Source organism: Camelus bactrianus, chromosome 11 (assembly GCF_048773025.1).
Source record: "Camelus bactrianus isolate YW-2024 breed Bactrian camel chromosome 11, ASM4877302v1, whole genome shotgun sequence".
Classification (NCBI taxonomy): domain Eukaryota; kingdom Metazoa; phylum Chordata; class Mammalia; order Artiodactyla; family Camelidae; genus Camelus; species Camelus bactrianus.
The window spans coordinates 23,225,226-23,250,424 of record NC_133549.1 but is presented as its reverse complement, the minus strand read 5'-3'; positions in this window follow the sequence as shown (position 1 = coordinate 23,250,424).

Genomic DNA, 25,199 nt, shown 5'->3' with positions numbered 1-25,199 from the left:
AAAAAAAAAAGCTGATTTATGAAGCAAATCACCACTGTGAAATTCTAAATGCTAAAGAATTGATCGCTAAGAAAATAATTTCAGCAAAATAGAAACATCGGAAATGGTTTACCTGTGCTGTATAGAAAATTGATAAAGAGATTAAATTGGCTTAATGGAGTTCTGGTACTTTCCAGATGAAAACTCATCAGTGTTGGGTAATTCTGACTAAAAGCCTTGCATTCAGTGTCTTTGGGGTCAAAATACCCACAGGAGCAGAAGACTTGGGTCAAAGTGTCCCAGGCCATGACCATGGGCTTGGGGTCTTATCAGCAACCCCAGCAGAAGTCGGCAATGGGCAGCATCCCCGAAGGCAGAGTGGCGGGGGTGGAGAAAGTTCTAGAAAAACACTGTGGAGGAGGGAGTGGGCGGGAACCCGGCAGACACACCAAACACAGATCTTCCCTGCTGACCCCTGCTGAGGCCGGCGCGCAGGCTGGGTTGGGCAGGCTGCCCAGCCCAGGGCAAAGCCCACATCCCTGTGCAGATGGCCCTGTGCCTGCCCCTCATGGCCTAGAGGCTCCCACCCCCACACGGAGGCCCAAAGCCCCCCCAGGAGGCCCTCCAGCCTCCCTCCTGGGCCTCGGGGAGTCCCAGCTGAGGTCAGAAAGCACAAGTGCTCAGCAAAACTCTTTTTTTTCCCCAATGGCATTTATTGTTTCTGTCTTTCTGACCGCAAATACATGGCAGCCCAAGGAAGAACTTCAGGAAAGCCCACAAAAGCAAAAGAGAAAAACATCAGCGCCCAGCACCACGACTAAGTGACGTCACTGCTGACCAGTGACCGTCTGGGAGGTGGCCCCCCGGGGCCCTCAGAGGGGCAGGCCCACCAGCCTGAGGGTGCGTGGCTGGTTCTCCCCCATCATGACCCCCTGAACCTTTCTGCCCTCTTGGGGGAATGAGAGCAATAATCTGACTCCTGTCATTCCCATTTTACAGATGAAGGAACTGAGGCCAGAGAGGTCACATTACTTGACCGAGAGCTCACAGCTGCAAATTTAGTCGGGCTGAGACTACTCCTCAGTGTGAGACCCTGGAGCTCTCTTAACCGCCTGGTTATGCAGCTGAGGTGGGGAATCAAAGGATGAAAAATAAAAGGCTCCCTGTGTCACTGGTCCCTGCCCAGCGTAGGTAGGGCGGCACGCTGAGGCGGGACTCCCGGCGCCCACACACCGGCCCCCGGCATTCCCGTGAGAGCAGCGGGGGGGACCCTGAGCTCCTGGCTGGGCCCCCCAGCGCCCGGTCCCCTGGTCGTCCCGATGCTGCTCAGACACTTGTCTTCCCAACTCAGGATGCCGCGCTCCGCTGCCTTTAGGAAGCAAAACAAAGACAGCTGCTATTTTTGAAAGGGTATTTTTATAGAATTATCTCCGGTTTCCTTCAGGAGTTTCAGCCCCAAGCCCCCCATGACAAGGTTCCTGGAGGAGTCCGTGCACATCCTGTTGGGCAACCCTGAGGAAGTGGGGTGTTTCCTCCCCGCTGCCCCATCCCTCTGGCCGAACAGGCAAGCCCCTCGTCCAGCAGCTTCTCAGTTGTCTGCTTGAGCACATCTTCACCAGCAAACACCTCTTAGCCCCTGCCTCCCGCCAGAAGGCCTGGGGATTCAAGGACACAGAGAAGCCGGTGTCTGCCCCCAGCTCACGGTCCATTGTGTGGGGGGTGATGGGCTGACACCATGTCCCCCATGTTCACTGGTGACCTGGGTGCTGGGTGCCATGCTGAGGTCTGAGGAGCCGTCTGCCCAGCCCCAGCGGCCCTCGGGCTGCTCACAGTCCAGGGGGAGACTCTGTGCAGTTCCCCCCAGTGGCCCAGCGAAGGGAGGGTTAACAGATCCCTCTACACAGGGCCTCCAGGGAAGACGTGTAGGGACCAGGGCATTCCCATGAAGCCTGAAGGGATGAGATCAAGTTCACCAGGTGAGAATGGTCCAGGTAGGGGACAGCAGGAGCAAGGACGGAAAACATGAACGAGCTGGGGATCAAGAGTTCCAAGTAGTTTAGCTGGTCTGGAGGGCAGTGGGCCCAGGGTGTGTTTGCGGAATCACCGGGGTCACCTTTTAAAAGGTTGCCCTCCTTCCATGTTCAGGGGACCTTGGGTCTGTCTCATTAGCTGAGAGCTGTGACACTGACTGTACGGCCCAGGGGAGCCAGGATTTGCCCACTTTCATAGCTTCATCATAATAACAGCTAAACATGCTGAGGGTTTAATTTATGCAAAGCACTCTTCCAAACTAATAAGTAGCAGAGTCCAGGTTCAAGCCCAGGGAGTCTGTTATCCAAGCCTGAACACATAACCCAGGGTGGACTTGTATGGGTGTTCAGGTTGTGCACTGCACATGGGTGCCTTATCTGAGGGGGCCGTTATTCATGCTACAGACATCACACACAGAATGCACAGGTTGCTGTGGAGTTCAGGGCATCCTGGCCAGGCTATGGGGTTAGGGTGGAGGGTAAGAGAAGCACCCCTTCTGTACTAACCCACACTGGTACACATGCCTTTGTACCCAGAGGAGCACACACACCCATTTGCTGGCACACATGCAGGCGCAAAACTGCCCATCAACCGCTGGCTGTTCCCAAGTGACTTCTCCTGCCCTGTGTTGCTCTCTGAGGCCTGATTTGTGCTTCATGAGGCTAAAGACACCTAGATTTTGGCTGTATTTTCTTCCTGCCTTTCCTGCTTCGGGAACATTTGACACTTGACCTGGAGCATTTTGCAGTTGGCAAACTGATAACACATTTCTGCAAATTCCCATCATCCAGTGCCAGCAAAGAGCACTACCGCAAACTGCAAGGAGTAATGGCAGGGTTTGGCTAAATCTCTGGGCCAGAATGTTCCAGAATGTACGCATGGGACGAGGACAGGTGAGGCGCAGACCTGATACTCTGTATCATCATTGTTGGCAGAGCCACACTCACTCAGCCCCGAGAGGCTGTGCGGAACCAGGCCCCCGGGTCAGCCAAGGTGCCCACACACTCCAATGGCAAGGGCTGCCACTGTCCCTGGCCTCCATAAGCCAAGGCTCGGAGGCGGGATGTGCAGGACAGGCCCACAGAGCAGTGAAGACACACACGTGACCCACCAGGAGGTGGGAAGCGGATGGGGCTGTTGTCAAAGCTTCCGGCAGGGGTTTACAATCCCACTCTCCCTCCTTCTCTTGGGGGGGAAATCATGACTGTTTTCACCTCCACATTTGTCGCTGTTTCCAACCCTTACTTGAAATTCTCCAACACGCGTGCAAACACACATGCGCAAACACACACACACACACACACACACACACACACTCATACTCATACTCTGGGTTTCTGGAGCCCTGTCTACGTATATCAAGTGAAATGAGTGCTTTAATGGGAAAACCTTATTTCCTGGGGATGGGCCCTGGCCCTTGGTCCAATACGTGGGGAGTTTAACCACTTCCCCTAAGAGCAAGATTCTACCTGGAGCTCAGCAAGCATGCAGGGCTCCCAGGCTCATCCATGAAGGCAAATGGTGTTGAATATCAACCAGAGTCAGGGAGGAATGTGCCGGGAACCAGTCACAGCTCTGGCTGTCTCCACGCTGCAGTGGGCACTTCTGTCCCCGCGTGTCTGGGATGCTGTCACAGCAGTGAAGTGCTTAATGCACCACATCATGTAGCTGGGATCAGCCTACGGAGTTAACACTGCATGAAGATGGGCAGCCTGGGGCAGAGAGGGGGGCACCTCTCCCTGCCTACATCCCCCAGACTCTGGAGCCAGCGCGTGCTCCACAGACAAAAGGAGCTGCATAGAGACTGAGGGCCAGAAGTTGTACCCCCAGAGCAACACCCAGCCTGGGCCAGAGCCACAGTGTGTGCACGGCCTCCTCCAAATACTCGTGTGGATCTCAGCCTCACACATGGACGTGTATTTGCAAGAGATGCAAGATGGAATTTCTAGGATTCAGAGCCTCCTTCCCGAGGTCACTGGCTGAGTCAGATGCAGCCAGAAGCAGAGTGTCCCAAAAGTTCATAAGCCACCCGTGTCCGTTTGTGGGCACTGGCTCGTTTCTCGGCCGGCTGGGGCCATTTCGTTTGTTCTAAAGCACAGCACCAACAATTTCATCTAGACAGAAATGTGCAAACTTGGCAGACACAAACCACTCAAAAAATAGGTCAAACCTGACTCGTGCATCCACAGCGCTGTCTTCTCCAGCGTTTCCATTGAAAATTAAATTAGCAACGTATGCAAATGAGTTGTGAGAATTCATTACGTTAATTTATCTAATTTTGGAGGCAGACCTGAAGCAAACAGCACCTCATTCCCCAGCGCTTAGGGCCTCACAGCATATTGATTTCTGAGTTTTATTAGCCTTGCACGAAGGCCCTTTCATAGCCCAGAGGCACGGGATTGTCAATTTCCTCATGAATACAAATGTCCCTGCTCTGAGACATGGTTCTCCAAGGTCATTTCCAGGGCTGACCCACAGGCCAGACCACCCAAAGCTCAGTCCGGGTGGGGGAGGGGCTGTGGGAAGAGCCGGCAGGAACACAGGCCATCTGCCCCAGCAAGATCAATGGCTAGTGGTCCTTGCAAGGGCATCCGTGGTACTGGGCCGTGGAATTAAGAATTTGTCACCTGCTGAGCATCTCCACGGCCAGGGCAGCCAGTGACAGAGCTGTGCTCACAGTGGGTGGTACCCTGGTGAGCAGTGATGGCTTCTTCATCTCATACCTCCCACGGGGCCAGTGTGATGTCTTCAGCATGACATGTTTCACCATTAAGACCCCAGTTTACCCCCATACTACTCTGGAGCCAGCCATGTTAGTAGACCTCGTAGAGGTGACTAAGGATGAGTTTCATCCAGCTTGTGAAAGGCGGCTGTCACTACAGCCAGCCCCTCAGAGCAGCCAGAGAGACCTGGACTTTATTTCACACGTGGGACCACAAGGAGCCCTCTCTCCCCACAAATGCTTCTTTGCAGACTTTGAAGCTGGAACCTCCTGCACCCAAGGTCACAGGCCTTCAAGGGCAGCCCAGGGTAGAGCACCTGGACCCTGGGTCACACGGAGCTGCCTTGGAATCCTGGCTCTGCCTTAAAATGCCTTACGGACCAAGACAAGTCACCAGATCTCTCAAAGACTCAAATTCCTCAGCTGGAAAATGGAGTGATCCTACCACCTGGGAGGGCCAATATGAGGGCTGGGAATAACACATGAGGCCTGTGGTGGGAGCACAACTGGAGTGGCTGTTTGTGTTACTAGAAACTCTCAGGGCCGTGGAGCACCTTTATGAAGCCACGTGGCAAGTGTGTGTCTGGCCTTTTAAAGAGACGCTCTCCAACAGGCACGCATCCTAGGCCCTGCTGACTCTGCCCCGGCCTGGAATATGATGCTGAAGTGGGTTCCTGTTCTGCGATCATTCACTCCCCCCAACCCCCCTTAAGCCCCGTGCACCCTCCTGCCCCGTGCATCTTGGGCTTGGCCACATGGCTTGCTTTGGCCAAAGGGATTTGGGTGGATGTGACAGGCCTGAAGGGACATGGCATGCTGTTCCACTTACCCCTTGAGGAAAACATGCCCTAGCTGGCTATGGTCTCTGCATCCTTGACCCCAGAACAAGCCCAGTCCACTGCCTGATATTGCCACCCAGCCGAGCCTGGCCCCCAACCCTTGATCTGGAGAATGAAGACTTGCCATCAGAGGCCACTGGGCTGGGAAAGGGGATTGGTTTTGCCGCATTTTGTAGCAATAATGAACTCAGTAGAGACTTGAGCACCCTGGGTTGTATCTTCAGCCCCAGTTACTGTCTCCATTTTTTTCTCCGACTTTGCTCTGCTCACGGTCCTTCCCCAGCGTCTCCCCACTTTTGGGCTCCACCTGCTGCCCCAAACTGCCCCTGCCCCAGCTCTTCCCCTAGACCCCAGACCCAGTGCACCGCCACTCCCTGCTCCTCCAGCTCTGACGTCACACCTACTGGCCTCATTCCTGCTCAGCCCCTCACACCAGGGACAGCAAAGACAAGGCAGCAGAACAAAGACCTTCAGCAGAGAGAGCGTGGGCACTGTGCTGGGCGGGCCACATGGGCTCTTTCAGGAATCCTGGAAGTGGTGGGGCCAGGATTTGCACCCAGGGCCATTGGCCCCAGAGTCAGAGCCCTTTTCACTCTGCCACGAAGAGGCTGAAGTCTCGACTCCTCTGGGCAGACTTTTGTAGCAATGTGAAAGCAAAATTCTGTTGTGTTGGAAGGGAATTAGGCAGCTCCCTAGTCCAATAAATAGTGGGTGAGCCATAAGAAACGGCCATTTCTGTAGGTCGAACAGTCAAATGCTGGCCATTTGACAGAGTTACCAGACTCATGGCTGATTGAGCGACCAAACTCAGTCCTACCTTAACTGGCCAACGTTCAGATCCTATTTCCCTCAGTGGTTCATGAAGATTCGGAAAGGGACTCTCAAACGCCCTGCCAAATTCTAAAACAGCCCACAAGCAGGGCATTTTCCTCGGACACCCGTAGGAACCTCATGACCAAAGGAAACAGCATCACCCTGGGCTGCTGTCTGCTCACTTTCAAGGCCACAGACTGAGCATCAGCCCTCTGCTGGGCCCCGTATGTAAACCAACAAGCAAGCGAACAAAAGAATAACCAACAAACCCAACTGCTTCATGAGCTCCACTTTCTTTTCTGTTTTATGTGTCTCGGAATTCATGCCAAGGATAAACTCAATCAAAAATACAAGCCATCAATCTCAGATTTTGAAAACTACCCCTTTTCTGTCTTAAATATCAAGAGATTTGTCAGTCACCAATCCTGCTCTGACCAGTTTTGTTTTAAAAAACCATCCCCACGCAGATACTTTCCTGCTGGCCGCCACCTTCAGGCCTGTGGACTTCCACACCGGCCGGAGTCCCTGAAGATTAACTCTCCAGTCCCATCCAAGCCCTTTCACCCCAGAGATGCCTTTATTATGGAAGGAAGAGGCAGAGGATGCAAACAACCATTGACTGAGCGTCTGTAGAGAGCCTGGCACTGAGCTGGCCCTGGATGTGTTTTTATTTCCTTGAATCCCCACGTGACCCTGGGAGGGACGGGATGCTGCTGACCTGGGCCCATCGGACTCCAAGCCCATCTCCACCTTTAACGAGGAGGCTCACTCACAACCTGAGGGTCCTTCTGCAAATGCACCTCGGTTCCATCAATGCAAGAAGAGGCTTCCCTTCCCTGCTGTATCTGGCCTCTGCTAAGCCGGATCCCCTCCCCTCCTGGCCCGGAAGTGGGTGGGGGCGGCACAGTTTTGCTGCCAAGAGCAGTCTGTTCCTAACAGGGCATGGTTCAAAAAGTCATGCGGCCGTGGTTTCCTCCCTGGTCCAGCTACCTAAATGCCCTTCCTGCCTTCCTTCCCACGCTGGGAGCAGAGCATCCAAAATTAAGCTGCCAGAAATAGATTCACTTGGACCAGAAGTGGCAAGAAATGCTGCAGGCCTTCTGGAACCTCAGTGCAGCCCACTGTAGGGAACTAAAGACAGCTAATTACCGGCAGCTTGGACTAAAGGCAGAGGGTGAGACCAGAAAGAAGTTTCTATCCTCCACTTTTCTCCCCTTCCCATCTTACTCCAGACTTCCTGTGGCTTTGTACCTCCTTTACAGGGTTCCTCGAGCCTGCCGGCTTCCGGTTGATTTAGCAGAGCCGGACATCGAGGTCCAGCAGTCACATGCCTGAGCGACTGTGCTCCTCCACAGCCTGCATCCTGGGCAGCTGACGTCACGATGCGCCTTTTGTAAGCGACTTGTCCTGGTCATCCAGTCGGAAAGAGACTGGGTCAGGCAGAGATGAAGCTGGAGAGATGGGGACGCTGGCGCACCAGCCAAGGATGACAGGCCAAACTGGCAGGTCACGGTGTGGATCCAGGCAAATGTGTGCTTTCCAAAGGCTGCCCTGTGACAGGGTTCAGGCGGCACTGGGGAGTGAGAAGTGGAGGCCAGGGAGGGGCTGAGTGAGGGTGTGGCGGGGCTGAGTGAGGGTGTGGCAAGGCTGAGCATGGTTCCCCAACTTGGGACAGTCAGAGGACGAGAACCCCCTCCACACTCTTCCTGGGCTTTCCATAAGCCCTTTGTCTGCCAGGCCTTCCTGAGACCCTGGGGAGGCAGCAGCCACAAGGCAGGTGGCCTCGTCTGCAGTGGATCGCCGCAACGTCAGTAGGAGGCAAGCACGTCACATGCGCAAGTGAGTGAGGTCGCTTTCTATTCAAACCAGAACTTGCTACGAACATACACACGTGGCATTCTGAGAAACACGAACCAGGGAACCCTAGCTTATCCTTCCCAACCCACATCACGCCCCTCTGTTAGGCAACCGATTATTTTGAAAATGATGACACAGAAGGAAAAGGAGAAACCGAACAACCACAGCTCCCCTTCCTTTTGGTCCTTCCTGACGCAGCAGTAAGACTGGGGAGAATTCAATTTTTTCAAGAAGTAAAATAAAAATATTTGAGCGTTGCCACTTTTTTGGTGAGAACGAAATACATGGGCACACAGGGGCTATGAAACATGACTTGTGTCATTTCAGTGATTCTGGGTATGAATTAAATGCTCTTATATTTCTATTTAAACCTGGCACTATAAAATATAAAAATGAACAGTGAAATGTACAGTAATGATTTAAATTTTTAATTTTTCCTTATTTAGAGCATCATTAAATAGCAAATTACAAAACCATTTTAAGTCAAGAAAGAGACTGTGTAAGAAAAGAAAAAGCTTTATATTTCAGTACCTTTAAATGGTACTTTCCCCCTGCCTTTTTGAACAAGAGGCCCTACATTTTCATTTTGCAAATTATGTAACCATCTTTGCATGGCCAGCTCCTTCCTATTCACCCTTCAAGGCTCTGTTTAGGTACCCCCTCCGTCAGGAAGCCCTCTCTAACCCCTCAGGGAGCAGTGGGTGTCCCTCCTGAACGCTTCCACAATAAACAGCACACTTCCCACCACTGTGCTGTAATTACCTATTTGTCTGATTAGCTTCTCAGCTGGAAGGGAGCTCCAGAGTGGATTGCCAGATTTACTTCCCTACAGAGCTCTCCACCTGTCCTCAGAGGCAGCCCAGGGTCTAGCACATAACAGACGTGCCTTCCCAATTTGCCAAATGAATGAATGAATCAATCAATCAATCAATGAAAAGAAAATGCCATATGCCAGACACTATTCTCTGCATTTTGCATATATTGACAGGTTAAACGAATGGATGGGGGAACCAATATGGTGGAGAAGCCTACCTTTCAGGTCAGCACTGCCCTGACCAGTGAGCTTCCTGTGTGACCACGTGGGCATTTGGCCATGGCACCCACTCTTGGTCTTTCTCCTGCTTTTTCCCCCTTATGTCTGGACGTATATGCTGGCCAGTTGGCAAGTTCTGGAGAATGAGAACCCCAATTTACCTGTATCTGAGCCCCAAGGGTGGCCCAGAGTGTTGCAGAGTCAGTACCCATGACTGTTAGTGAGTGAATTTATGAACAAAGCATCTAAGAGAAGATAATCCGACTGGCATGATTTGGACCCTGACAAGTCCATTCCACGCCAAGCCACAACCCACCATCTCTTCAGAACGTAAAAACTCAACAAAGAAACAAAGGAAGTTCTTCTTATTCTTTCAAACACACTTTTGAGAAATGTCAGTACCCTTTTTCACTGGGTTAAAAACTAGGGAAACAGGGATCAGGCAGCTGGCAAGGTGACCCTCGGGTGCCGATGAGACCGCTGACCTTCAGACCTGGCTCAGCCACCACGCATCAGAGCAGGCTGGCCCTCCAGACCCAGAACGTCCATTCCCAAATGCATACGGTGATGTTCGTCTTTGGGATGAGCGTGGAGCAGAGACTGGCTGCTTGCTCACTAATCCTGTTTCTTCCTCCCAGACACACAGAAAAATGACCTCTCCTAGTCTCCCTTGCGGGTAGGATGAGGGCTTATGGCTGGATTCTGGCCAAACAGATGTTAGAGAAAGTGATACATGCCACTTACAGGATCAGCCATAAAATTGTGGGTCTGGTTGTCCTTGCTCCTCTCCCTTTGCATGACAACCCTGGAGACCACAGAGTGAAAAAAGTAATGTCACGAGATGGAAAGAGCTTAGATCCTTGAAGGAGCACTGCCCAGTCAGACTGTGACATGAGTGAGAAATAAAATAATATTGTGTTTAGCCACAAGATTTGGGTTATGCTTGTTATAGCAACTAGTATAATTTATCCTGACTAAAGCAGAACGCCAGCATATCTCTTAATAGAAATGCTTTCAAATGCAAGTAACTGAAAAGCCAACCAAAGTGGCATAAATAAATATAAAGTTGTTTTTCTGTATAACAAGAAGTCTGGGAAAAGACATTCCAAGGGTGGATCAGCTGCTCAAACACACAGCTTCTATCTGTCTTTTTGTTTAGCCATCCTTGGTTGCTGGCTTTTGTCTTCATGCATGTCAACTCATAGTCACAAGATGGCTGCTGTGCCCCGACATTTTATTTGCATCCCAAACAGGAAGAAGAGAATAAGGCAAAGGGTTAAAGAGCCATGCCAGCCAAATCTGTCCCATCTACCCAGCTTTTACTTACATTTCACTGACCATAACTATATCACATTACCACCTCTGACCAATGATTGGCCAGTGAGGATGATATTATTAAGCCTGCTTCAGTCCAGTGGTGATTCATTTCCTGGGGCTAGGGATGGGGGCTCACACTCACTGTGATCGGTGAATCTACGTGACTCTCTGAACAAACTGCAACTCTGTCGATGGAAGGAAGACAAGAGTGAAATAGATTTTCGGTGGCCAATGGTGGCCTCTCCAGTGGCTGGCATCCTCCTTTTCTTCCTTCCTTCTATCACATCCCTTTCTCCAGAAAGGGCTGCAGTTAAGAGAGACCAAAGAGATGTCTGGCTGGATCCTTTGGCCTTTACATCCCTGATAACAGACTAGTAGCCAACCCGATAGCAGGGTAATTCCCACTGAAGTGCAGACCTTTCCCAGGCTCTGGCACTCTAGGGTAGCTCCTTTCTTTTCTAGGATATCACCGATTACCTTCAAATGGCCATCAGAAATTAGCAGAGCTATTTAAAAATTGGATCGTTCAACGCTTGAGAAGGTGCAACGAAGTGGGCTTGATCATAGACTGCCTACAGGGGCAGGGCGTGGGGGTGAATTGTTGCCATCCATTTGGAAAGCAGTCTGGCTGTGGGTATCACAACCTTAAATATATTTGCATTCTTTGATCTAATAATTCTACTTCTGGAAATCTCTCCTAAGGAAATAATTTGAATATGGAAAAAGCTTTTTGCACCAAGACATTCCTGGCAGGATTACTTACAATAGTGAAAACCTAGAAACAGCCAAAATAGCCAGCCATTGGAGAACAGCCACTGGAATATATACATAAATTTATATAGAATATATTCTATGAAGTGGAGGTGTCATAGATGGATGGATGGATAAATAAATAGTATTGAAGAATGAATGGAGGGATGGATGGATGGATGATAGGTAGAGAGAGAAAGAGAAAAGGAGAGAGATTCAATTCGGTAAACACACATTCATTAAAAATGATGACTGCATAGGGTTTATAATGGGGAAATGTGTTTGGATAAAAGAATTAAAATAATGGGTACAGTATGATTACTAATGTGTGAAAAAGCCTGAAATGAAATACGCCAAAGTGAAACCACAAGTGGTAAAAGCACAGATGGATTTTTGGTCCCTCTTTCTACTTGATGCCTTTCTACATTTTTTTTTCTTTTATAAGCATGTACTGGTTTATAATAAAAATTATTTTTGAAAAATATGAGGGTTGCTAGGTTAGTGCATGGAAATTGGATGGGGTTAAGGGACAGTTTGTTCAGCTGGGGCTGCGCTTGGTGAAGTCCCCGTCCAGCTCTGGGCCTCCTCTCTGGTGACCGCAATACTCCTTCGGCCAGCTTCAGATCTTTCTCTCCTGCCCCTCTTCCCGGGGGTGCTTCTCTCTCTCCAGCCCTGGCAGCGCCCCAGCCACCCCCAGCATGGGCTCTCCAGGCTTCAGTTGGACAAATTATGACTTTCTGCAGGTCCCTTCCATTCTGGGCATCTTGACTCAGATTGGCTGTGCCCCAAGCTCTAAACCTACCTCCCACAGACCAGGATTCACCTTCTTCTGTTGGCTTTTGTTCATTCTGTTCCCAAAGGTGGTGGCCTTTGGCCGACTTGCCCCCAGATGTTAGGACAATTTTTTGAAGTCCCCTGGATAACGACTAGCGGTAAAAAATCTCAGACTTCTTTTTATTTTCCTTCGAATTAGATTGACACGCTTCATCCATCCTTCCGTCGCCCACTGTTCTTCAGTTTGCTCTATAACATCCCCATGTGCAAACACACCACAACGTATTGACTTATCTATTTCTGTCGACAGGATTTGAGCTGTTTCCAGCGTTTTAATGCTAGCAACGGTGCTGCTAAGAATCTTCTGGTACGGACCTAGGAGAAGAATTGCTGGTATGTAAGGTTTGTGAAGGCTCGACTCTACGGGACAGTGCCAAGCTGTTTTCCAAAATAGCAATATAATTCTGAGAGGGGGGAATAAAAAGTCCAAAAGGATTATATAAACTCTCTGTATTATCCTCTTAATTTTTCTGCAAATCTACAACAGTTCTAAAAAACAAAGTCTTTTTTTTAAAGTATACCACATAATACCCTTTTTCAAGTTAACAATGATTAGAATTTAAAATATTTGGGGGGCTCAATTTAGATGTAATAAAATGCAAAGCAAGGGAATTCTAGACACGAGAGGTATGGGGTCTGTGCCCTTGTAGTGGGGAGGGCTCTCGGTTGGGGGGAGAGAGCGGCAGATAGTCGTCAGTGTCCAGCTTCCTTGTTGGACGATTATGAACTGGTGTTTATTAGATTGAAATAAAGGAAGAGAGGAAGGGAGGGAGGCAAGAGGAAGAGGGTCTTGCGTGGAGAGTCCTGGGAGAGCATCATAAACAAGGATTGTGTGTAATCCAACTCCGTACACCTGGGGCCCGTTAAACAACAGGCGAGAAGGAATCTGAAAGGCGTGCGCACTGGCTTAAGAGATAGAGGAGCAGCGTTGTCAGGTTGGCAGCTTGGCGTGTGCTAGAAAGCGGGACCCAACTGCCAGCCCGGCTGGCCAGGCATGCGGCGTCACCCAAGGTGAGCATCTGCCCCCCGAGCCCCAGGCGGGGTGGGACTTCTGCCATCACCAGCCACGCCTATGGTGAGCTACAGTGTTCTCATCTGTAAAATGGGAAGAAACAAATAAGCTAGTGCGTGTAAAAGTGCTTCCTCACACAGAGTAAGCACCCCATGAATATCTATCATCTCCTCGTTCACGCCCCCGGGTGTGTGTGTGCGCACATGTGTTTAGGTTCCCAAGTGTTTGCCCTGGTACCTGTCCAGGACCCCTCTCCTCCAGGCCAGGACGCAGCCTGCCCCAGCCAGCTGGCTTGAGCCCGGAGCCCTGGCCCTGAGCTCCCAGTGGGGTCTGAGGCGCTGCCGCCTTCCCTCCCCCAGATCTCTGCCCAGCATCCCTCAGGATGAACCCAGCCCCTCCCTCATTCCTCTCCACTCCAAGGCTCCTGAGGGCACACTGCTCTGATTTCATCAGCACTTCTCCAGCCCTCTCCTCTCCCCGGCCGGGCCTTCGTGGGACCCGCATCACCTCTCACCTGGACCATCATCTCTGCCTGCAACCCCAGCCTGCAGTCCCCTGCCTCTAGCTGGCCATCTTTCTGAGTCCTAAGTCTGACAGCATCATGCCCCCACTTGAATCCTGCCGGGGCTCCCACTGTCCCTCTGCAGTGCAGCCCTAGTGCCTTAGCTGACATTCAAGGCCTTCCCTCCCTCTGGCTCTGCCCTATCCGGCCACCCCTCCCCCACACACCCCACTTCTTACTCCGCTGCTTCTTGGGTCTTGGCCGACGCTTCCCCACAGGGAGTGCCCTTCTTCCCCTGGAGGGTGCTTAGTTCCCGTCTAAGACTCCGGGTTGGGGCGGGGGAGCCTTCCACCTTGGTCCCTGGACCCCTTTATTTCAGCACCAGTTCCCACCTCCACGTGCCCAGGAGGCTGCTCCATGGCAAGGATCTCATTTCACTAGACTGTGGGCACCCTGTGGGCAGGACCCCCCACACCCCATCACATCCCAGTGCCACACTGAGAAAGTCTTCAGTGAATAAACGAACTACTTGTTCCCTTTAAAGGGCAAAGATGTTTCACTTCTCACTGCAATTACATTTTCCCTTTCCTGATTCAAAACTTTGCTTTGCCTGGTCGGAGGAAGGGCAAGTGGAAAACATCTGTCTGGTGGGCTGACATGGTTAGGATTGAAGGATGGAAAGAAATCTGGTATCTGCTGTTTACCATGGACGTTGGACTTGGAAAGAAAAAGTGCAGCCACAGCAAGACCGATGAGTGAAGACAGCTGCCCCGTTGGGGCCGTCCCAGGGCTGACCCGGCAGATGAGGACTCGGGGGGACCAGGAGCCTGCCAGCCCCCGGTCTTCACTGGCCGCAGTGGGGAAGGGCTGGTCCAGGCCAGCTGTTTGCTCTGATGCTCTTTCTCTAAAGGACATTTATAACTTTCCCATCTTTCCAAGAGGGGATGGATAAAGGACCTCTGTCTGTGAGTCCCTGCTGCCTCCCTCAGTAAGGGAGCTCGGGGGCAGTGTCCCTGTTGGTGGACAACTGTATGCTCAAAAGAAGAGTAGAAAGTTTACTTAAGGATGGTGCCTGCCCTGAAATTACCTTACAAAGAGAATGACAATCAAGAAAAAGATGTGGAGCCAAGGGGTCTGAGCCTGAACCTCAAACCGCTGGTGGGTGCCCATCAGCACTGGAGCTGGCTAACATGGGGCATCTTATTAGTGGGGTTAGGCTGGTCCTCGTGAAATGCTGAGCAGTTGGAGACAGGACTCCCCAGAGCAGCCTTGGGTCATTCCCTGATTGTATCCTCCAAGTGCCAGCCAACAACTGCCCCAAGTGCCAGTAACCCTGTCCCCAAGAGCCCTCCAGCAAGCAACCTCCTTCCCTCTCTGACCTCACCCCACAGCTCCGTAGAGGGCAGAGCTGAGAAGGACCTAACACCAAGCACCTGCAGGTCAACTCTGCCATTCTACAGGTGGGAAAACAGAGTCCCTCCAAGAAAGAGGCAGGAGAGTCAGACTCACAAAGGAGATGCGATAATGGAAGCAGAGGCTGGTGATGCAGGGCAGCCCCGCTCCTTGTCTGGAAGGTAGGGGTTGTCCTGGCCCACCCCTGAGCCCCTGAGTGCTGCTGCAACGGCATGGAGGTACCAATTCTCATGAGTCCCACCCCATCTCTCCACCTGCGTGCCTTCCAGTGAGTGGTCAGGTGAAACAAACCACGTCGCAGCTTAAGTCCTTTTTCCTGCCCTTGCCTTCTGGGGCACAGTCTGCAAGCTCCCTGGTGTGGCCCGGGATCTGCTCTGCCACCCGCGACAACTGACTTGCACCTACACAGCAGCCTGGGCAGGCACCGATCTCCCTGTACGGGGCCTAGAAAGTTGGAAAACTGGGCACCCTCTGCCCAGGCCGAGGGTGGAGGGTGGTTCAGGGGCTGTCAAGGTTCTGAACAGAGGGTGGCTGGCAGAGATCTGAGGCTAGGTCCCCATTAACCTCACACAGACGGATGATTTCCACATGTCACTGACTTTGCCCTCTGGTGTCAATGGCTGGAGTGATCTTAGGAACCTCAAGTTCCAGAGAACTGGAGGACATCTGAAACTGAGAACTTTTCTGATGAAAAAAATGTTAGAAAACCAGGAGCATAAGGAATTGCTTCAACCTGACAAAGGACATCTAGGAAAAACCCATAGCTAACATCGTACTTAATGGAGAAATATTCAGTGCTTTCAAGAAAACTAACAACCAAAAATCAAAACTTGAATTAAAAGAATACCATTTAAAATAGCAAAAAAATTAAATACATAGGAATAAATTTGGAAACAAAGCACATATCTTCTAAGAGGTTCATATCCAAAATATATAAGGAATTCATACAACTCAATAGCAAAAAAAACCCAAAACACCAAAAACAAATAATCTCGTTAAAAATGGGCAAAGGACCCAAACAGACATTTTTCCAAAGAAGATATTCAAATGGCCCAGAGGCATGTGAAAAGGTTTCTCAACACCGCTGATCATCAGGGACATGCAAACCAAAACCACAAAGAGATACCACCCCACACCTGTTAGAATGCCCATTATCAAAAAGACGAGAGAGAGCAAAAGTTGGCAAGGATGTAGAGAAAAGAGACCACTTGTACACTGTTGGTGGGGATATAAATTGGTGCAGCCACTATGGGGAAAAGTACGGAGGGTCCTTAAAAAATTAATGGTAGGACTACCATATGATCCAACAATTCCATTTCTGGGTATATATCCAAAGAAATAAAATCACTGTCTTGAAGAGATATCTGCTTCCCCATGTTCACTGCAGCCTTATTTGCAATAGCCGATACATGGAAACAACTTAAGTGTCCGTTGGGGGATGAATGGATAAAGAAAATATAGTGTATACATATAATGAAGTATTACTTAGCCATCAAAAAGAAGGCAGTCTCGCCATTTGTGACCACATGAATGAATCTTGAGAACATTACGCTAAGTGAAATAAATGACACAGGAAAAGACAAATACTATATGATCTCACATATGGAATCTAAAAAAGAAAACAAACTTAACAGAAATATAGAACAGAGTGGTGACTGCCAGAGAAGTTGGGGGCAGGTAGGTATGGAGGAAGGTGGTCAAAAAGTTAAAACTTCTAGTTATAAGATAAGTTCTGGGGATGTAATGTGCAGTCTGTTAACTATAGTCAACAGTACTCTCTTGTGCATTTGAAAGTTGCTAATAGAGTAGATCTTAAAGTTCTCATCACAAGAGAAAAAACTGTAACTATCTGAGGTGATGGATGTTAACTAAATTTACTACGGTAATAATTTTACAACATATACATACATTAAATCATTATTTTGTATGCATTACAGTTACACAGCGCTATATGTCAGCTGCAACTAAATAAAGCTTGGAAAAACATGCGGCTTATTCTGTATCAATTACATCTCAATAAAGCTGTTAAAAAAATGAAAGTAAGAAAAGATAAATATATATTTGGGAGGGCGCTTACCCCGGAAGAGAGAGTTAGATGTGTGCACTATGATAAGACCTTATAGTTAACTGTATTTTATTCCCAAGCTCTTAGCTTTTGTGTTAAGTAGTGTGTTCATGGGTGCTTTTTATATTATTTAAAATAATATAATGATTAGAAAATACCAGGGTGGAATGATTTAATGATGAGATTACACTTTAAACAATGGTTGTAATGTTTAATCTGATTCTCTACATGTCTTCCTCAAAGTTAATAAAAATAATAACAATAAAAAGAAAGAAAGAAAGAAACTGAGAACCTTGAGGTTGCTTCATTCCGCTGCCCTTTGACGGCGGTCGCTAGGGTTCTGCTTTGCCTTATTAATGTTTTTTTTTCCAGCTGGCTTAGCATTGTTCTCTTCCATTTTAAGAGAAAAGGGATGGAAATGTCCTGATGTGACATGTTTGTGAATCTGGACTTGGTTTACCTTGGGGGATGCTAAGGGCCGCACAGGGTAGCTGTGTCACCAGCCTGCAGTCAATACCATGGAGCGCTGTCCCAGCAGCTGCTCAGACGCAACGCAGGGGAGGCAGGGCCAGGCGACTCCAGTAGGGAGAGGAGAGATCACAGTGGAAAACCCTCCTCATCTCTGCAGCCTCAAGATGCAAAGTGAGCCTGGATGCTGGCGTCTTGTCAGAGCTAGCTAACCTCTACAGCAGCTGAGCAAACATTCTTACAGCTCCCCGGAGGCAAAGATGCAGGGACAGCCCCAAGGGGTCTATAGGAACCGGCCACCCTGGACTGTTAACATACTGGTATTACCATCACGGCTTCCCAATTTCAGAATGAGAGCCATGTCAGGTCTACACTGTTGAGAACACTGCTGCATTTGGTCATCATGGCCTTCCTCTAAGGTATCACCATTATCGTCACTGTCATTGTCACCATCATCGTCCTCTTTCTGCAGCCTGGGAGCCTGAGGCTGTGACCTTCACCAGGGCACACAGCAGGAGGTAGGGAGCCAGGACATGAATGAGGTTTGGCCGGGTCCCAGGTCTGACCAGACACGCCACATTTCAAGCCTAGGGTAAAAGTCAGTAGGTCATGAAGCCCCGGATGACCATCACTCATCTCTGAGTGTGTGCATTTTCTCTAGCCACGCTCAGCGTAGGTACTGTGACCCCGCAGAGAAGGGAGTCCCTAATCAACTGGCACAGTTTTGAAAAATAGTTTTCTTCAGCCCCAGTCTGTGCATTTCTGATTCCTTGGGCCTGGGGTTGGTCCAGGAACAGGACCCCATTAACTCAGGTGTGCAGCCTAGCTGGGGACCCCCAGGTATTCTCCCCAAAGAAAGTCACCTGGGTGCTTGTTACACAAACCCCCAGTCCCGCCCCGTGATGCCCAGGTGAGAGTCATCACTGGGCGGGCTGGCCTGGAAGCAGAACTCATCTCCCCTCAACTTCAGGGGGCTGACATCCAGCTCTGCATCCTGGGATGATGCAGCCATGAGTCACCCACCAGATGCAAATCAAATCTGAGCTGGAAACACGGATTGGGGTCAGCCAGGTGGCAGCTGTGGCGGACAGAGGGCCTGCCATTCTACCTAAAAGTTTGACTTCCTGCTCACTCAGATATGAGGGGTTGGTCCCACATCTCCAGGGCTCTTTGAGATTCTGGAGACATTTTCTCTGAAGAACAAATGACATTTAGGAACCATTAGGATAGAAGAGGTTCAAGCAGGGAAAGGATGCTGGGACCCAGCTTTACAATTAACCTTCACATAATCCAGTCGCCAGACACTGCAGTGCAAGTTCACTGGGCAGTTTAGACAACACGGAAGAGGCCGCAAGACCACAGGCTTCCCAGCACAAGGACCCCCAAAACCCAAAGTCCAAGGTCCCTTCAGCCTTGGAAAATAAAATATGGGACCCACAGCTCACCTTAGAGAAACAAAAGATGGTGGGGTGGTGGGGCCTCTGGCTCCCCCTGCCGTGCAGATTGGGACTGCGGGTTCCATGGAAGGAGTTGGGGTGAGGACACCTCTGTCACCGTGGCCCCAATTCCTCACCTGGCTTGACTGCCTGAGACTGGTTTGCCCCAGAACTGGAGAAAAGGCTAAGGGGCACCAGAAACTCTGTAATCAAGAAAAATATTTTCACGCAATATTCTAAAAAATCAAAATGAGTGCAAAAAAGTGATGAACAAAGTATCAAACGTTTAAATAAAAACCAGATCCTCCAGATGCAATAAAAGATATTTAAGGGACCCCATCCCAGGTCGGGTGAGCAGGCGAGGGCCAGGCTCAGGGTCCAACCAGCCAGCCCTGCGATTTCTTCCCACAGAGACTGTTCCTAGGAGTCAGGAGCCCAAGGTAGCCACGGGCAGAGAGCCAGTCCCTCCAGGGTCCTGGAATGTCAGCGCCGGGAGAATTTCAGAGAGCCCCTGGTCCAACACTTAAAGCATCTACAGTGACTGTGTTTTTGGATTTTAATTTCCAGCTCCTTACAGATTGATACTTGGTACAATACAGTAAAAAATAGATTTCTAAGAAAAATGACATTAAAAAGACCTACAAAATGTAAGCCAATTTTTTACTTATATTTTATTATAATATTATATACTATATTATTACATTCAACAGGTAATTACTCATTAAAACACTTGTTCGAAATGTCTCTACTTACCTGATCATTAACAGCCCAGCCCCAGTTGGTCCTTGGGCGGCGCACAGGGGACCACGGATCTGGTTCAGGTCCTGCCTGGCCCAGCTCCCTTCCACAAGCGAGGGGTTCAAAGCTGGGGGTCTCAGGGCTTTTGGAGCACAGGGGCTCAGTGGGCAGGGGGGATGTGTTCTTGTCTCTGTTCACACACAAACCAGAAATCATTGGTCCTTTGTCCCTCAAGAGGCCCATCAGTCAGTCCCCATAGTTGGAAGCTGCCTCCTGTGTGCCTCACAAGACCGAGGATGTAGACGACTGAGGGCAGGTGGGGACTGGAGGAGAGGATGGAGGCCCGGCTGTCTCAGGCGAGTGGCAGGTCCCGAGGCTGAGAGACAGACAAGCAACAGTCCCCTCTCCAAGGCCCTCACATGGACCACTCCACCCGCTTCAGCCCTTTCCAGGCTGATTTCCTAAACAAAATGGGTATGAAATCACTTTCAAATCCCACACTGCTCAGTTCAACCTGCCTGGCGAGGGAGCAACATTCCAGCAGGCACCCTCCAGCAGGGTGGGCGGCCGGCTACGCACTCACAGAAGAAACAGGGGGAAGGGCAGACATCAGTAACAAGCCGGAGTCAGGGGTCGCCCCAGAGAGCGAGGGCTCAGGGGAGAAGACAGCATTGAGGCCCCCCCACCCCCGGGACCCCAGCGGGAGCAGGAGGGGGGGCCGTCCCTCTGAGCTGCGGGGGCTGGGGCAGCGAGGCAGGAACGGGCCAGCCTTCCCCCAAGGGCACACACAGAGCTTCGTTTTGTAAAAGGTGGCTCACATCTTGAGAAAATTGCATGAGTCATCACATGGGCTGGGAGAGTTAAGTTTCAATCTCTTTTCTGGGACTCAGACTGCGAGAATCAGGCCCCTCCGGGTTTCACAGCAAGTCTCTTAGGGCGGGTGGCAGGTCTGAATGTGCCAGGCAGAGCCCTGCTGGGAGGCAATCCAGGGAGTCCTCAGCCACGCGTCGGGGGCGGGAGGGGGCAGAAAAGCCACAGCGGGGACTCGGTGGAGGGGCCGAGCCCAGCACATCTGTGCAGTGTTTTCAGATGTGCTATTTCTTGTGATTCTCACTAAAGATGGGCTGATTAGCCCACTTTAAAGATTAGGAAACTGAGGTCCACAGAGGTTGAGCAATGGGTGACACAGAGGTAAGAGTCAGAGCCAGGATGGAGTTCCAGCTCTTTAAAGGCCTAGAAAATGATTCTTTACTTTAGAATTGTGTTGTCCACTCCATACAAAGCATGCTGGCTTTCTCAGAGATCCTTTCTCCCAGAAGGTGTCACCTTTAAAGTTAAAATTTAAATATGAAAGCCTACACGTGGGCTCACACGGTCCAGGTAGAAGTTGGTGTTCTGAGAAGCACCCCTCGGAATCTGCAGCAAAGCAGACACAAGCTTTGCGTCTTTCAAATTTGGGCTCTTCCAAGAGTCTCCTCTGGCTGGCACCACGGAGGGCACGGGACAGCCAGCCTGCCCTCTCCCCACCACAACCAGCTCCAACACCAATGTCCCCTGGCCCTGTGTGTTTTCTCAGCCGGTGAACCAAAGAGAGGGTCTGCCCCTGCATTCAGGACTAAACAGAAAGATGAGAGGTGATGAGCAAATGCCACGTCTGAGAGCAGGTGCCAACTTGAGGCCCTGGGGACTCTCAGGAGATGCTTACCCAGAAAGGGAGGGACAGCGGCTGGCATGTGGTAGACAAATCATATTATTGATGAAAAATGCCAGACAGTGGCAAGAAAGCCATCCTCAGGTTCCACGTGAGCTGAGTGCCAAGAACTTTGAAGGAGTGACTCAGAGTGCAGTAAACAACAAAGATTAATTCGGAAGTTAACTCCTAAAATAGGACTTGTGCCTCCCAGGATACCAGGGTTTTGTGGTAAACTCGGAGATGATGGGGGATTGGAGGGACCCAGATGACCATCTGACCCCCAGCCCCGATATTTGAATTTTCCCCACATCACCCTTAACAGGGTGCCGCCTGCAGAGCACACGCCACCTCCCACGGCAACTCCTGTCACCGCTCATCAATGCCCATGGCCTCCAATTCCAGCCAGAGCCCGCCCCTCTGGGGCCCACTGTCTAGTGGGGAGACAGCCATCAAACGAGTGAAAGTAAATACCGTCTGTGACAGCAGCTATGAGAGCGTCAGATGAGGGGCCTGACTTCACCTGAAGAGTCAGGTGAGGTTTTCCTGAGAGCATCACTCAAGTTGAAGAATGAGCAGGAGTTACTTAGAAAGGGAGGCCCTGTGTGTGCAGGTGTGGGGGTGGACGAGCATGAGTAAGTGTGCAGGGGTAAGTACCTGTGTTCATGTGAACACACAGATGTGTGCACGAGTGTGCGTGTGAGAGTGTGAGTACAGGTAAATGTGTGTGAGGAGGGCCAGCGTGTGAATGTGTTTGTATGTGTTTGTGGATGAGTGTGTCCAGGTGTATGCATGTGGGGGGGTGGACACACTCCTCTGTGTGAGTTGTTTACGTCTCGGAGTGTGTGTGCCTGTATGTGGGTAGGTGTGGACGTGTTCCCGTGTGTGAGTTGTTTATGTAACTGTGTGTACATACATGTAGGTGGGTGCGCCCATGTTCCTGGAAGCAGGCATTGTCTGCAGAAGGAAAAGGAAGGCTGATTTGGGTGAAGCAGAGAGCGAGACTCACAGTGTGAGGTGAGGCCGTGGGGCCAGACCAGGCTGGGGCCCGACGGCCAAGTTCACAGTCAGAGCCTTGACGCAAAGCCCGAAAGTGTTCTGAGCAGCAGGTGACACAGTGCTACACTTTAAAACGAACCTCTCTGATTACTTTCAGGGATACAAGTTGTAAGAGGCAAAGTCAGATTCTTGGAGAAACCAGTTCAGAGAACTTTATAATTGTCTGGCGGGGACCCTCCTCCATGCCGTGGGCCTCGCCTGGCTCAGCAGCCCTCCACACAGAGTGTGTAAACTCTTTGGCACCCATTTTAAATCTTGGAGGTCTAGGGGTGGTTTTCTCCAGGTCAGGCATTCCCGGTTGCTCAATTCTCTACTTGCCCTGGGATGATCCTCTCAAAATAGGTTTCAGCATCTGCAGACTTCTCACAGCAATGTACCTACAATTCCTATACAGTCTGCCCAGAGCACGCACACTCACCTCCTCGATTCTAGACATCATACTTCTATTAATCCAGCCTGAGCTCAGAGGCAACTCTACCCTGCTACCTTGGTCCTATGTTCCAGTCCAAGAGCCCAAATGTTCACACATGGAGCTACTGAGTTTCACAGAACAGCGGAGCAGAGCATGGTACTTGCTGGAAGACAGAAGGCAGAGAAGGCACCAAGAGTCAGTGCAGGGCACAGAGCTAATGCACAAGCTTTGCAGCTTGGGTTCAGATCTACTTGGAGGGTCAAGAGGCAAATCACTTCATGTCTGCATTTCCCCTTCTGTACATAGGGACAAAGGAGAGCTGCCTCCCAGAGCTGTTGGGAGGAGAGATGCGCAGAAAGCCACCAGCACAGGAACCGGCCCTTGGTGCATCTGAGGTGGGCAGCCTCCAGGCGACCCCCAGGGATCCTCACCACCTGGCACTCACTGTGTCGTCTCCCTCCTCCCCTGGAATAGAGACACTGCAGAAGTGTAAACAATCATATACTGCAGAAATGGTGAGTGTGGCTCCCAAGGCCAGGTCCTTAAAGATATATTGATCTTCTGACTTCTCTCTCTCTGCTCACTTGCGCTGAGGGAAGCCGGCTCCCATATTGTGAGGACACTCAGGCAGCCCCGCGGAGAGGCCCATGTGGAAGGAGCAGGGCCTCCCGCCCACAGCCGGCACTAGCCTGCCTACAACCTTGGCAGGCAGGTGGAGCCACGCTGGATGTCAATTCTCCAGCCCCAGACAAACCTTCAAATGATGGCAGCCCTGGTGGACCTCTGACTGCAGCCAGATGGGAGACTGTGAGCCAGAACCATTCCCAATCTCCAGACTCGCGGAAAATACTTGAAGTTGTAAATGTGCATTGTTTTAAAACACTAAATTTGAGAGTAATGTGTTACCCAGTCAGAGAAAACCAATGCAACTCTACATAGCAACTGTTATTTGAGGCCCTTTGAGAAGAGGTGGTTAGGACCACTCCATAGCTTACTTAGGTGGGTCCAAACCCCCAGGCGAGAGCATGGCGGGCTGGTTAACCTGCAGCCTTGGGTGGGGGAGAGCGGCTGAGGCGTGACTACTTAGATGCTCCCGCACAGGAAGGAGAAGAACGGTGTGAATGAACTCAGACTGCCCCAGCTGACGGCAGGGAGGTGCTTCCACTGCACGTCTGGTGGATTATAACCTACTAATAGCAGGTACAGATACCACGGTGATATTTTAAAGTATAATAGTTTTCCGGACTTAACACTGTGTTCACAAAACCCTGCCCAGCTGTCCAGGGCACTGTTCCAATGGAGGAAGGAAAAGTCCAGCAGGATCTTACCATTTTACCCCCTCCCCCAAACATGCAGGAAAGGAAAGAGTCTGAATATTGGCGCTGGGCCAGGGTGGACTGGACTCCAGGGTCCTGCAAATGAGTGTGTGGCCTCGGCGGGCAGAAGACCCCGGCGCTGACATGGACGGCCAGTCTCGAAGCCTCAATTTCTCCACTTACAGGACAGGGTACCAGTGCTGTCTTAAACATCATCTGACTGTGAAGATTAAGTTAGATGAGGCATAGAAAAGTGTGCTTTGCAAATTGTAAAGTACCTACAAATAAATACAAGGCCTCTCTCTTTTAATAAGAAATGTATCTGTACCCACTCCTAAGGCACCAACTGTCTCAGAGGGAACAATGAAAGCTGGAACAACTATGTGTGAAATCTGTATTTTCTGCTCAATTCTGCTGTGAACCTGAAACTGCTCTAAAAAAATTAAGTCTACTAAAAAAAAGAAAGAAAGAAAACTGAAACAAAATCCAACACACCAGAAGCCGGGCAAAAAAAGAATTCATGTCCTTACAAGAATCAGGGACCTACATTTAGTTCTCAGTCCCCGCTTGCCAGCTGTGTGACCTTGGGCAAGCCATTTTCCTCATTTATAAAACAAAGAAGTAGGAACTGGAAAACCTCTAGGGTCCCTCCTAACCTGAAGTTTTATGACTCTGCACTTTGTGCGACCTGGATAAGCTTCTGGGGAAAATGTATTAAGTAGTTTTTCCCACGAAATCGCCATGCGCTAGCGAAAATTCCTTTACACATTTTCTTTGCAGTTTCTTTTCTCCTTCTACCCCATCTCTGCCTGTGGGAGCATTGTCTGTCATACACCTGGGGGATCAAAGCAATATATAATAAAGTTAAATTTATAGATAGGTGCTGAATTTTGTGCCCACAGCAGAGAATATA